This window comes from Cervus canadensis, chromosome 2 (assembly GCF_019320065.1).
Source record: "Cervus canadensis isolate Bull #8, Minnesota chromosome 2, ASM1932006v1, whole genome shotgun sequence".
NCBI classification, from domain to species: Eukaryota; Metazoa; Chordata; class Mammalia; order Artiodactyla; family Cervidae; genus Cervus; species Cervus canadensis.
In genome coordinates, this window is record NC_057387.1 from 113095548 (window position 1) to 113105307 (window position 9760).

Consider the following 9760-nt stretch of genomic DNA (forward strand, 5'->3'; position numbering starts at 1 on the left):
ACAGCCCGAGGCGAAGGTTAATGTAAAACAGCTGAGAGGTGAAGTCATCTGCCACCAGCCCAGAGCGCAGAGAGGAAACAAGAGAGCTTCGCCCTGGGCTAGGCAGGGAGCAGGTATTTCAGAAAGGCCGGTAGAGACAGGCGCCCGGAGCCTGTGGGCTCCAGAGCCCAGGGGAGGCTGGACCCTGCGGATCCAAGATGCTCTGACCTTGCTAGGCCGATCACCAGTGATGCTGGCAGTTAGACCTTTGAGAAAGAAGTTTCCACGACCAAACGAGAACTCCAACTCAGTTGGGCAGATGCTACACTATTTTCGTGCAGCACTTATTTGATTTTCCTTTTGCTTGTTTTTAAAGCTTCATATTTTCCTGCTGCCTCAACATCCCACAAACAGCCTGTGAGGACCCCACCCTGGGGGACCAGGTACATGAGGGTGGCCAGGCCGCCCCGGCGAGAGCTCCCCTTCTCACGCCCCCAAGTAACTCTCTGACATCGAGCCGCACCCATGAAAACCCCTGCCGTCTTGCTGAGCTCTGTACCCCAGCCCTGTGAAGACCCAGGGCTCCCTCCCCCAGACCCCCTCCTTCCTGGTGGTGCCCACTCTGCGGATGCTTTTCCTGGTGGCCCTGGCCTCCGCCCTCCAGGGCCTCAAGAATAATGAATCCCTCAATTTCATGTGCTTCTCTGCGTGTCATTCCTGTGGCCATGTTGGGGTTCTCCTTAAAGACCCCACAAGAGGGACTGACGCCTGTTCACAGCGCATCTTTGCACGGCTCCCTTAGTTTGGACTTCCCTGCTGGCTCAGATGGTAAAGCATCTGCCTACAATGCGGGAGACCCAGGTTCGATCCCTGGGTTGGGAAGATCCCCTGGAGAAGGAAATGGCATCCCACTCCAGTACTCTTGCCTGGAAAATCCTGTGGATGGACGAGCATGGTAAGCTACAGTCCATGGGGTCACAAAGAGTCGGACAGACTGAGCGACTTCACTTCACTTCACTTACCTAGCTTGTCAGTAAGGATGACCAGGTTTGAGTCCTGGCCAGCCCCTCACACGGCCTGGTCTGCATTCTTCATCCCCTTTCTTCTGTGTCGGTCATGAGTGGGTGAACCTGGGACTTCCCCAGTGGCTCCAGCTGGTCACCTCACTCAACACCGTTCCAGCCCCTCCCAGCTGGAGGCACCTTGCGATCACGTCTCCCCGAGGCCCTCATCTGGAGGATACTTAGATGCCCTGGGTCCACCTGGCGGGTGTCCTGGAGACCGGGGCAGAGGTGAGCCGCTTGGGTCCCGTCACTAGCATCACCCCTGCCCCTGGGAGAGGCGGGCCTCAGCGTTCCCCCAGAACCACGTGGTGGGCCATCTGTCCCCACGTGTCATCTCTGCCTGCAGGTTCCTGGCTGGGTGGCCCTCCGAACTTCATCTATGTCTTCCTTAGGGATGCTTTAAATTACCAAGTAGTTCTTTCATTAACCTTTTCCTGTTTAAACCTGCTCAAGTGGACACTCTGGGTTGCACACACTTCACTAACCTTAAAAGTGCTGTGCTCAGTCATTTTTAACTCCTTGCGACCCCATGGACTGTAGTCCACCAGGCTCCCCTGTCCGTGGGATTCTCTAGGCAAAATACTGCAGTGGGTTGCCATTTCGTCCTCCAGGGGATTTTCCGGACTCAGGGATCGAGCCCCAATCTCCTGCATCTCGTCGATTGGCAGATGGCTTCTTTAACACTAGCGCCACCTGAGAAACCTTAACAAGCCTTCAAAGTCTCACCTATTTTCAGAGGAAGAACCGGGCGGGCTGATGCAGGTCGGTGGGTAAATGGTGGTAGTAGATGTCAATAGGTCAAAACTCTTACTTATATCAGTGCTTGAAATAAACTGTTGTGCAGTTATCTTTATATTTTAAAATTTGCTTAGTTAAGGGCTGACATGGCAGGCTCGTAGAGTTACCTAGACAGCTGGATCTCAGATTGTACGAAGGGAGAATAACCTTCAGCTCCTGCGATGGAAAAAACACTGTAGGATGTGCCCTGGAGCCCCATTAACAGCAGGAGCACTGAGTTCTTACAGAATCTGGATTCACACTGTAGAAATGAATGTGAAGCTTATTTCATGAGAGCTGAAAATACCTACCAGATGGCTCAGTGGTCAAGAACCCTCCTGCCAATTCAAGAGACGTAAAATCTCAGGTTTGATCCCTGGGTCGGGAAGATCCCCTGGAGGAGGAAATGGCAGCCCACTCCAGTATGCTTGCCTGAAAAATCCCATGGACAGAGGAGCCTGGTGGGTTATAGTCCATGGGGTCGCAGAGAGTTGGACACAACTGCGTGACTGAGCATGCACAGAAAATACTTACGGGCTGACCCCACTGCTTGTGCCGTGAATTACCGATAGGTCACCGTGAGAATCTGTACCGTCGCAGCTTCTAGTTGATTCTTTCTCAACCATTTAGGACTTTATTCTGATTTTTAACAGGAAATCACTTCCCACTGAACATAAGTTTTCATTTGTGAAAAACCATTCTAACTGACAGCTCCTCCATCCCCCAAGGTGCATGGAGGGGGACGAAGATGAAAGTCAAGCTTTAGTTCTCATGGCAAATGTTTTGAAGGCACGATTACCTGTTATGTCTTCCCCTCGCACTTTGGAAAGGAGCTGGCATTTCCGATTGTGCATGTTTATAGTAAAAGAAAATCCATCAAGTTTATCCATAAAGAGGACGGCTGTGACAATCAGCTGCACGTGGACAGCTGGAGTCCATTAGCAGGTCCCACAAAGAAAGAGAACCCATGTCACAAGTCATTCACAGCGCAGGACAGGAAGGGTCAGACGCTGGAAGCAGAGATGGGAGCTCGGTGCTAAGAGGCTTTCCCGTGTGAGGATGAACACCTTCAGGGTGCTTCCTTCAATCACTTAATCATGTCTCAAGCTCATGTGCGGGAAAGCACAGATCAGCCCTGTCTGGATTTCGGTGGGAACCGGCCGGTGGGCACATTTGCTCTTGTGGAGACTTTGGCAGAGTTCATTCTGGGTCTCAAACATTTTGTTTTGTAAGCCGAGTGAGTCTCCATTAATGATGCCAGGAGCTGGGGACGCATAGGGAAGGCAAGTCCGTGGACACCCCTGGGGGTCGGGGACACATGGGGAAGACACGGCATGTGTCTTTCCTTCCCCGAGGAAGGAAAGGAAGCCTTGTCCTGAGGTGGACCTCACTTTTGGGGGGCCTGGGACTGATGTGAGTGAGCCAGCCCCATTCTGCCATCCTCCGGGGGTCGTCCCGGGCTGCCCTCTGCAGAGGGGTCCCTGCTCCAGCCCCTGGGAAGTCGTTTGAATCTGGGGTGCTCTCACTCACCTGTCCAGCCAGACAAACTCTGACCTCCAGAATCCTAGACTTAAAAAGCAGAGCTGCAGTCCCTGGAGGAAACTGATCTCTGCTTCCGCGTCTCCGAGGTTCCCTGAACCCACAGAGAATCTGCCTGGCCAGCAACGTGCACGCTGCAGCTGAAAATCTTTCCAAGATGGAACCCATTGTTATGAGTGATTGAGTTTCATATTGTTTTGCCAACTACCAAACAAACGGACAGACCCGCTTGGAACTTGTTTTTCTTTGTTGATGTTTAATAAAGCAGCAATCATATACCGTGCGAGATAATGGGACGGTTGAATGCAGACTGGAATTATTTTCTTTTATGGAGTCTTAATTAGATTTGTAATGCAGAGCTCCCAAGTACCAAATGTTTGCTTCGATTTAATGAGACCTGTTATGGAGAGTTAGAGAATTGTAATTCTCCCATTAACTCAACAGTGATACATATTGCAAAGTTTAGTATATATCATGTTACAAAAGACTGCTCTTGACCCGGTGGGGGTCCAGTTCTTAATTCTCCTCATTTCTTCAGTTTCCTCTCGGTGTTCTTTGTATGACCCCTGGGGAAGAAACTTTCACCTTTAAAGTTTCTTCATTAAAGTTTTTTCCATATTTTGTTTTACTTTTTTTGAGAAGTTTAAAAAAATTTCTTTTTTTTTTTTTGCTGTAGTTGCTTTACAGTGTTGGGTTAATCACAGCTGTTACGCATGTGCGTACATCTTCCTCACTGAAGTTCTAACGGTCCACCTGAGCTGTGCCTTTGGTGGCAGGCTGGTCTGCCTCTGGGCGTCATGGAGGGTCTCAGCTCAAAGTCCAGGTCTTCCGGTACCAGTCACATCCTGCCCCCTGCCCCCCAGCAGATCACACCTTACTTGGAACCCCCCCTCGCAGGTCACACCTTCCTGGGACCCTCCCCTGGCAGGTCACACTTTCCTGGGATGCCCACTCACAGGTCACACCTTCTTGGGAATGCCCCCCCACAGGTCACACCTTCCTGGGAACCACGTCCCCCTCAGGTCACACCTTCCTGGGACACCCCCAGAAGCGCAGACAGAGCCTCGGAACACCTGTAGGTCAAAACCAGTGGTGAGGCGGGTTCTGTAAATAAGTTATCACCCAGAATATCTAAAGTACTAGGCTTATGAATAATTTGCTTTATTATGAAATAAGCCCAGTGGCTATTCCTGCAACCACACTACCTCAGTAGGAGGAGGGCATGGAGTCAGAGCTGGGGCCCCGGGGGAGCATTTTGAAACCAGGTGAGAGTCTGGTGGGGAGGGAGGGGGTGCTTCCTTGGCATTTCCTGGAGGGGCTGGGGGGCTCTCAGCCCCATGGGCTCCCAGGCAGTGGTCTTAGGGGCACAGAGGCCTGCAGCTGCCCCCTGCATCTTCCCTCCTGTCTCTGGGAGCAGGGGCACAGAAAGCCCAGGAATGCTGGGACCCCGGCCCCACTCTTCTGAGGAAGGCACTCTGTCTCCAGGTGCACGGGGCGGTGACACCACCTGCCTGGCCAGCGGCCAGGTGGGCGGGGACACCTAGCACCATGCCTGGCCAGGGGCCCAAACGACCCAGCCCAGAACGTGGCCCTTCCCCTTTTCTCAAGTGTCAGGGCCCCTGTAGGATGGAAAACATGAAGTGTAAATCCAGCCCAGGGTTGGTCCTACTAAGGACTCCAGAGCTTACATTCCTATAAAAGGGGAGTTTAAGAATGACCCCCACGATACACACACACTGAAGTCAGGGCGGTGGTACATGTACAGAATCTGTAGTGTAATTTATGGACATGTAGAGAAAGGAGCTAATTCCTTGAATCTATTTGTCACTTCCAGAAAAACTACTTCTGCTCCATTGACTATGCTAAAGCCTATGACTGTGTGGATCACAATAAACTGTGGAAAATTCTTCAAGAGATGGAAATACCAGACCACCTGACCTGTCTCCTGAGAAATCTGTATGCAGGTCAGGAAGCAACAGTTAGAACTGGACATGGAACAACAGACTGGTTCCAAATTGGCAAAGGAGTATGTCAAGGCTGTATATTGTCACCCTGCTTATTTGGCTTATATGCAGAGAACATCATGAGAAACGCTGGGCTGGAGGAAGCACAAGCTGGAATCAAGATTGCCGGGAGAAATAACAACCTCAGATATGCAGATAACACCACCTTTATGGCAGAAAGTGAAGAGGAACTAAAGAGCCTCTTGATGAAAGTGAAAGAGGAGAGTGAAAAAGTTGGCTTAAAACTCAACATTCAGAAAACTAAGATCATGGCATCTGGTCCCACCAGTAAGTTCAGAATATCAACTGAGTGATTGAACAACAAGAGAAAGAATGGAAGGAGTGAGATAAACCCAAAAGGGAATTCTACCGCTTTCCTCCTGGCCTCTCCACCTCTGTGCAGCCTCCCTGTGGGGTGGGGGCCCACTCCTGCTCTGGGGACTCCTGGGCTCCCCCTTCCTCACCTCCTGTATCCTCCAAGGCATCCAAACCGCTTCAGGATCCTCTCCTGTCCTTTGCTTCCGTCCCAAAGGACAGACCCTGCAGGGACCTCCCCAGCTTCACGGCTCTGTTCCCGGGGTCTGCAGGTAAGATGGGGTGTGTCTCCCCTGGCCCTAACCCCCTCTCCCAAGCCTCCTTTCCTGCCGGCTCAGTGCCAAGAGGCTGGCATTTCCCCTTGTGCACTTTAGTGAAGATGTCAGTTAAGAGAGGATAGAGCCCATGGAAAGGGGCCCTCAGGGCATGGGCCTGTCGCCTCTGCAGAGCGTGAACTCCTCCACCCAGAACTGGGGTGGGGAGACCGAGAGGCAGTGACAGGTGCCTCCCATGGGATGGTGGGGTCTCCACGTCCCCAGGTGCGGGGGACGTCAGCATTGTCCCCAAGGCCTCAGGGTGAGTGGGGCAGAGCGTGCAGTGCTCAGCACAGGGGCCAGGTATGGGTCAAGTCGTGACCCGTTTTCCCTTGGTCTGGCCTTCGTGAGACCCGCTCTCACCACTCCTCGGGCTCTGAGCAGCGCCTTGACCACCCTGCGCAGGGGGCGGGCTGGGCGGCTGGAGGGCGAGACCCCTGCCCACGGACCCCGCTGACTCTGTGGTTCCAGGTGCGCTGGTGATGTCCTCTTCTCTGCACGTGCAGGGCCTTCCTGCTGGTGAACCAGCCCCTCAAACCACTAGCTCCCGCAGGTCTGGGGTCGGACCAGCTCTTCGGGAGTTGCCCCTGGGCTGGGTGTCTCTCCTCCTCCTGCCCTGGCGAGGGGACCCCTCCTGCCCTCTCTTGTCCTCCTCTTTGTCAGGTGGGGAGGGCCCCATGCCTGGGCCAAGACCTCAGCCCATGTAGGGAGCTGGGGGTCAGCAGGTCCGGGGTTCAGGCCCAGCTCCCCACCACCCAGGCCTGCACCCCAGAGTGTGTGGGGCCCTCCCCACCCTCCAGTTTACAGACTGCCCCCCAGTGGGGTGAGTGCGGGACTCCAAGGTTCCACGTCACCACAGGGAATCCTGGGACCCCCCAGGGGTGAGTCGCCAGACACGTGCAGCCTGTCCAATGGGCGTGAGGACAACGGCTCCTCTCCGGATCCGGGGAGGCTGAGTGAGTCACACTCGTGCTACGTGTGGAGGGAGTAAGCGAGGTGTGCCATCATTTTCAGCAACACCGTGCATTCTGAGCTGCCCCCTCTTTGCAACGTCAGCAGGAGGTGGCCTGCGGTGGTCGGCCTCTGATCAGGCCCCCTCGCCCCCATCCCGGGGGTGCAGTCAACTCCCACACCGTACTGGGGTGGGGGGTCTGGGTGATGGAGGGGGCTGGGCTGCCACTTCTGAGATCAGACGGCCAAGGACGCAGTGACTTCCGTCTTCGCTGCTCTGTCTCCCCTTCTGGGATCGCTTGCTCTGGGGGAAGCCGGCCGCCGAGCGGAGCCCACAGGACAGGCACAGGGGCCTCCTGCACACAAGCTCGTGTGTGAACTTGGAACCTCCGGTCCTAGCGAAGCCTTCAGAGGGGACCACAGCTCCAGCCCTCAGCTTGTTTGGAGCTTCCTGAGTGAGAACCACTCAGCCTGGCTCCGCCAAGAGCCCCGACCCTTGGAACCTCTGTGTAGTGACAAACGTCTGCTGTTTCAGGAGGTTAGAGATCCAGGAAGCTTGATGGCAGCAGGAGGTGCCTAACCCGTGGCCCCAGCAATCGTGGGTCCCCATCACGACTCACAGTGTCAGAGTCCAGGCCCTGAAGCCTGAAGCCACCTGAAGCCTCCTCTTTGTGGTCATCCCTGCTGACCCCTCTCGGGGTCCTTCTGGACCGGAGGCCATTCCTCAGGGTGACCCCTGCCCCTCCTCCGGGACCCCCGTCTTGGTGGGAAACCCTCCACGCCCTCTCTGAGCCCCAGAAGAGGAGCCCAGGAGAGTCGGCGGGTCTGGCCTCGGGTCCCACAGCCCATCACACAGAACCCACAGCACCACTGGCCCGTGGAGAAGATGCCCGTGGGCAGCAGCATCTCCGTGGGACCCCCACCCCCCGCCCCCCGTGTTTAGTCTGCGGGGAAGCGGACCCCTGCCCCGTCCAGCCTCAGGGGAGACCACGTCCCGGCCCACACCTCCACTGCAGGCTTGCGGGACCCAAAGCTAAGCTTGCCGACCTCTGACCCACAGACACGTTGAGACAGTAGATGTGGGAATGATAACAACCAATAAACAAACTTGCGGGAATTCGCGGTGCAGCAGCAGATGCTGCAAACGCTGCTTCTTCAGGATCCCAACAGAAGATGGCAGGTGCTGCGGGGGCTACACACTCACCCCGTCGGTCCCGGCCCACGTGAGCGAGCGTGGCTCTCAGAGGAGGCGCTCTGGGCTCAGAGACCCGTGTGGCCGCCCTGCTTGGGCGACGCCCCCTAAGCCTTCTTTTCTCACTGTACAGAGTGCACTGCAGGGCTGCTTGCTCCGTGGAGTCATTGAAAGAATGACCTAAGTGCTCAGAGCACCGCCTGGAAGCCCAGTGACTCGTTCGGGGTCTCCTTGTTCCGCCTCCGTGGTCTGCCAGCGCCTGCGGGGGAGGCCGAGGACCCTGAGAGATGCCGTGTTTACGTGTTGAGAAGAAATCCCAGAGACTCCTCAGGGTGACCAGGGAGGAGGCCAAGAGGTGAGTGGCCATGATCAAGGTCAAGGGTGACCAAGGTCACGTTCACTCATCTTGGCTTTTGTTTCATGACCATCTCTGACCCAGGTGTATCCCCTCCTTCTTCACCACGGGTGCCAGCAAGCCCACCTGGGTGAGGACCGTGGGTGACAGAAGAATACAGCCCTGTCCTCTCTTGGTTCCAGGGCAGGTCCGACACCCTCCTTCCCGGAAATCGAATGCCCAGAAAACTAGCTGGAGGAGCCCCCGGCAGCCAGGAGAAGCAAACACATTTTTCACACAGTGGAAGGAACCGAGCTGCCTGTAAATGTTAGCGACAAGCTTATATGAGAACTTGGTGCAAGAGCTGTAATCAGGATGATGACAAGGTATCACAAGAAGACAAAGGAAGTGGAGCCAGAAATTAAGGAGGTTACACAAAGAGGCGAGCAGCTAGCTGGTGACTGCAGACGGGAGGGTCAGAGCCTCTGTCTCAACAGAGTCAGGCCTGGGAAAAACCACAGGGTGTCTGGTGGGAGAGGGTTGTCGCTAGAATGTGCTGAACCCAGAGGAAACAGACACGCTGTCCCTGCAGAGCGAGGGTGGGAGAGTAAGCGGGGAGGCGACTGTCTGCCTGCTGAGCTGGCCAAGCCGCCCAGAAGGCCCTGAGTACCGGCGGGAAAGCCTGGCCAGTCACGGAGCCTCTCTGCGCCCACGGAACCGTGCAGCGTGTGGGCGCAGGATGGGGAGAGGCTGGTACATCTGCCCTGCTGTCCTCCCCCACACGAGGGGGATCCCCACCCAACACAGGCGCACATGCAGCCCAGCGCGTGGCCGGACCGGGAGGCCAGCCCCAGTTCCAGCCCTGGCGCTGTGTGACCCTGGCCTCGCCTTCTGTATCCACAAGACAGAGGGCCAAGCCCCCTTCATGCCTGCCCTCCCTGCGTCCACCTCCACCGAGCCCGGCTCCTGGGGCCGTGGGTGCCCCGATTTCACTCTCCCCTGGGCCCTGCTGGAGTGTGAGCAGAACTTTCTGCATCCTCAGTGGAACCCAGGGGGCTTCTGCCCCCGATTGCAGCCGTGATTACCCCCCACCCGGAGTAACGGGAAGGGACAGTCACCTGAGATGCAGTCATTTGTTGTTTGTAAAGCCTTACGCGTGACGCCTGTTTACTTTCCTAATGGTCTTCTACCCTCAGAGGGAATGAAATCAGGAAGATAAAGACACTGATGAGGAGCCGGAGGCTGGCGACATCGGGCGACGGGGTGCCCGGGGCAGGGAAGGTAGGGGCTCG

General features: G+C 55.7%; 1 non-coding gene across 1 annotated transcript; it reads left to right on the top strand.

Moving 5' to 3' along the window:
* The first annotated feature begins 789 nt into the window (after positions 1-789).
* On the top strand, positions 790-861 carry TRNAC-ACA. The gene has a single exon. It is a non-coding gene; the product is annotated as a tRNA-Cys (tRNA).
* Positions 862-9760: the final 8899 nt, after the last annotated feature.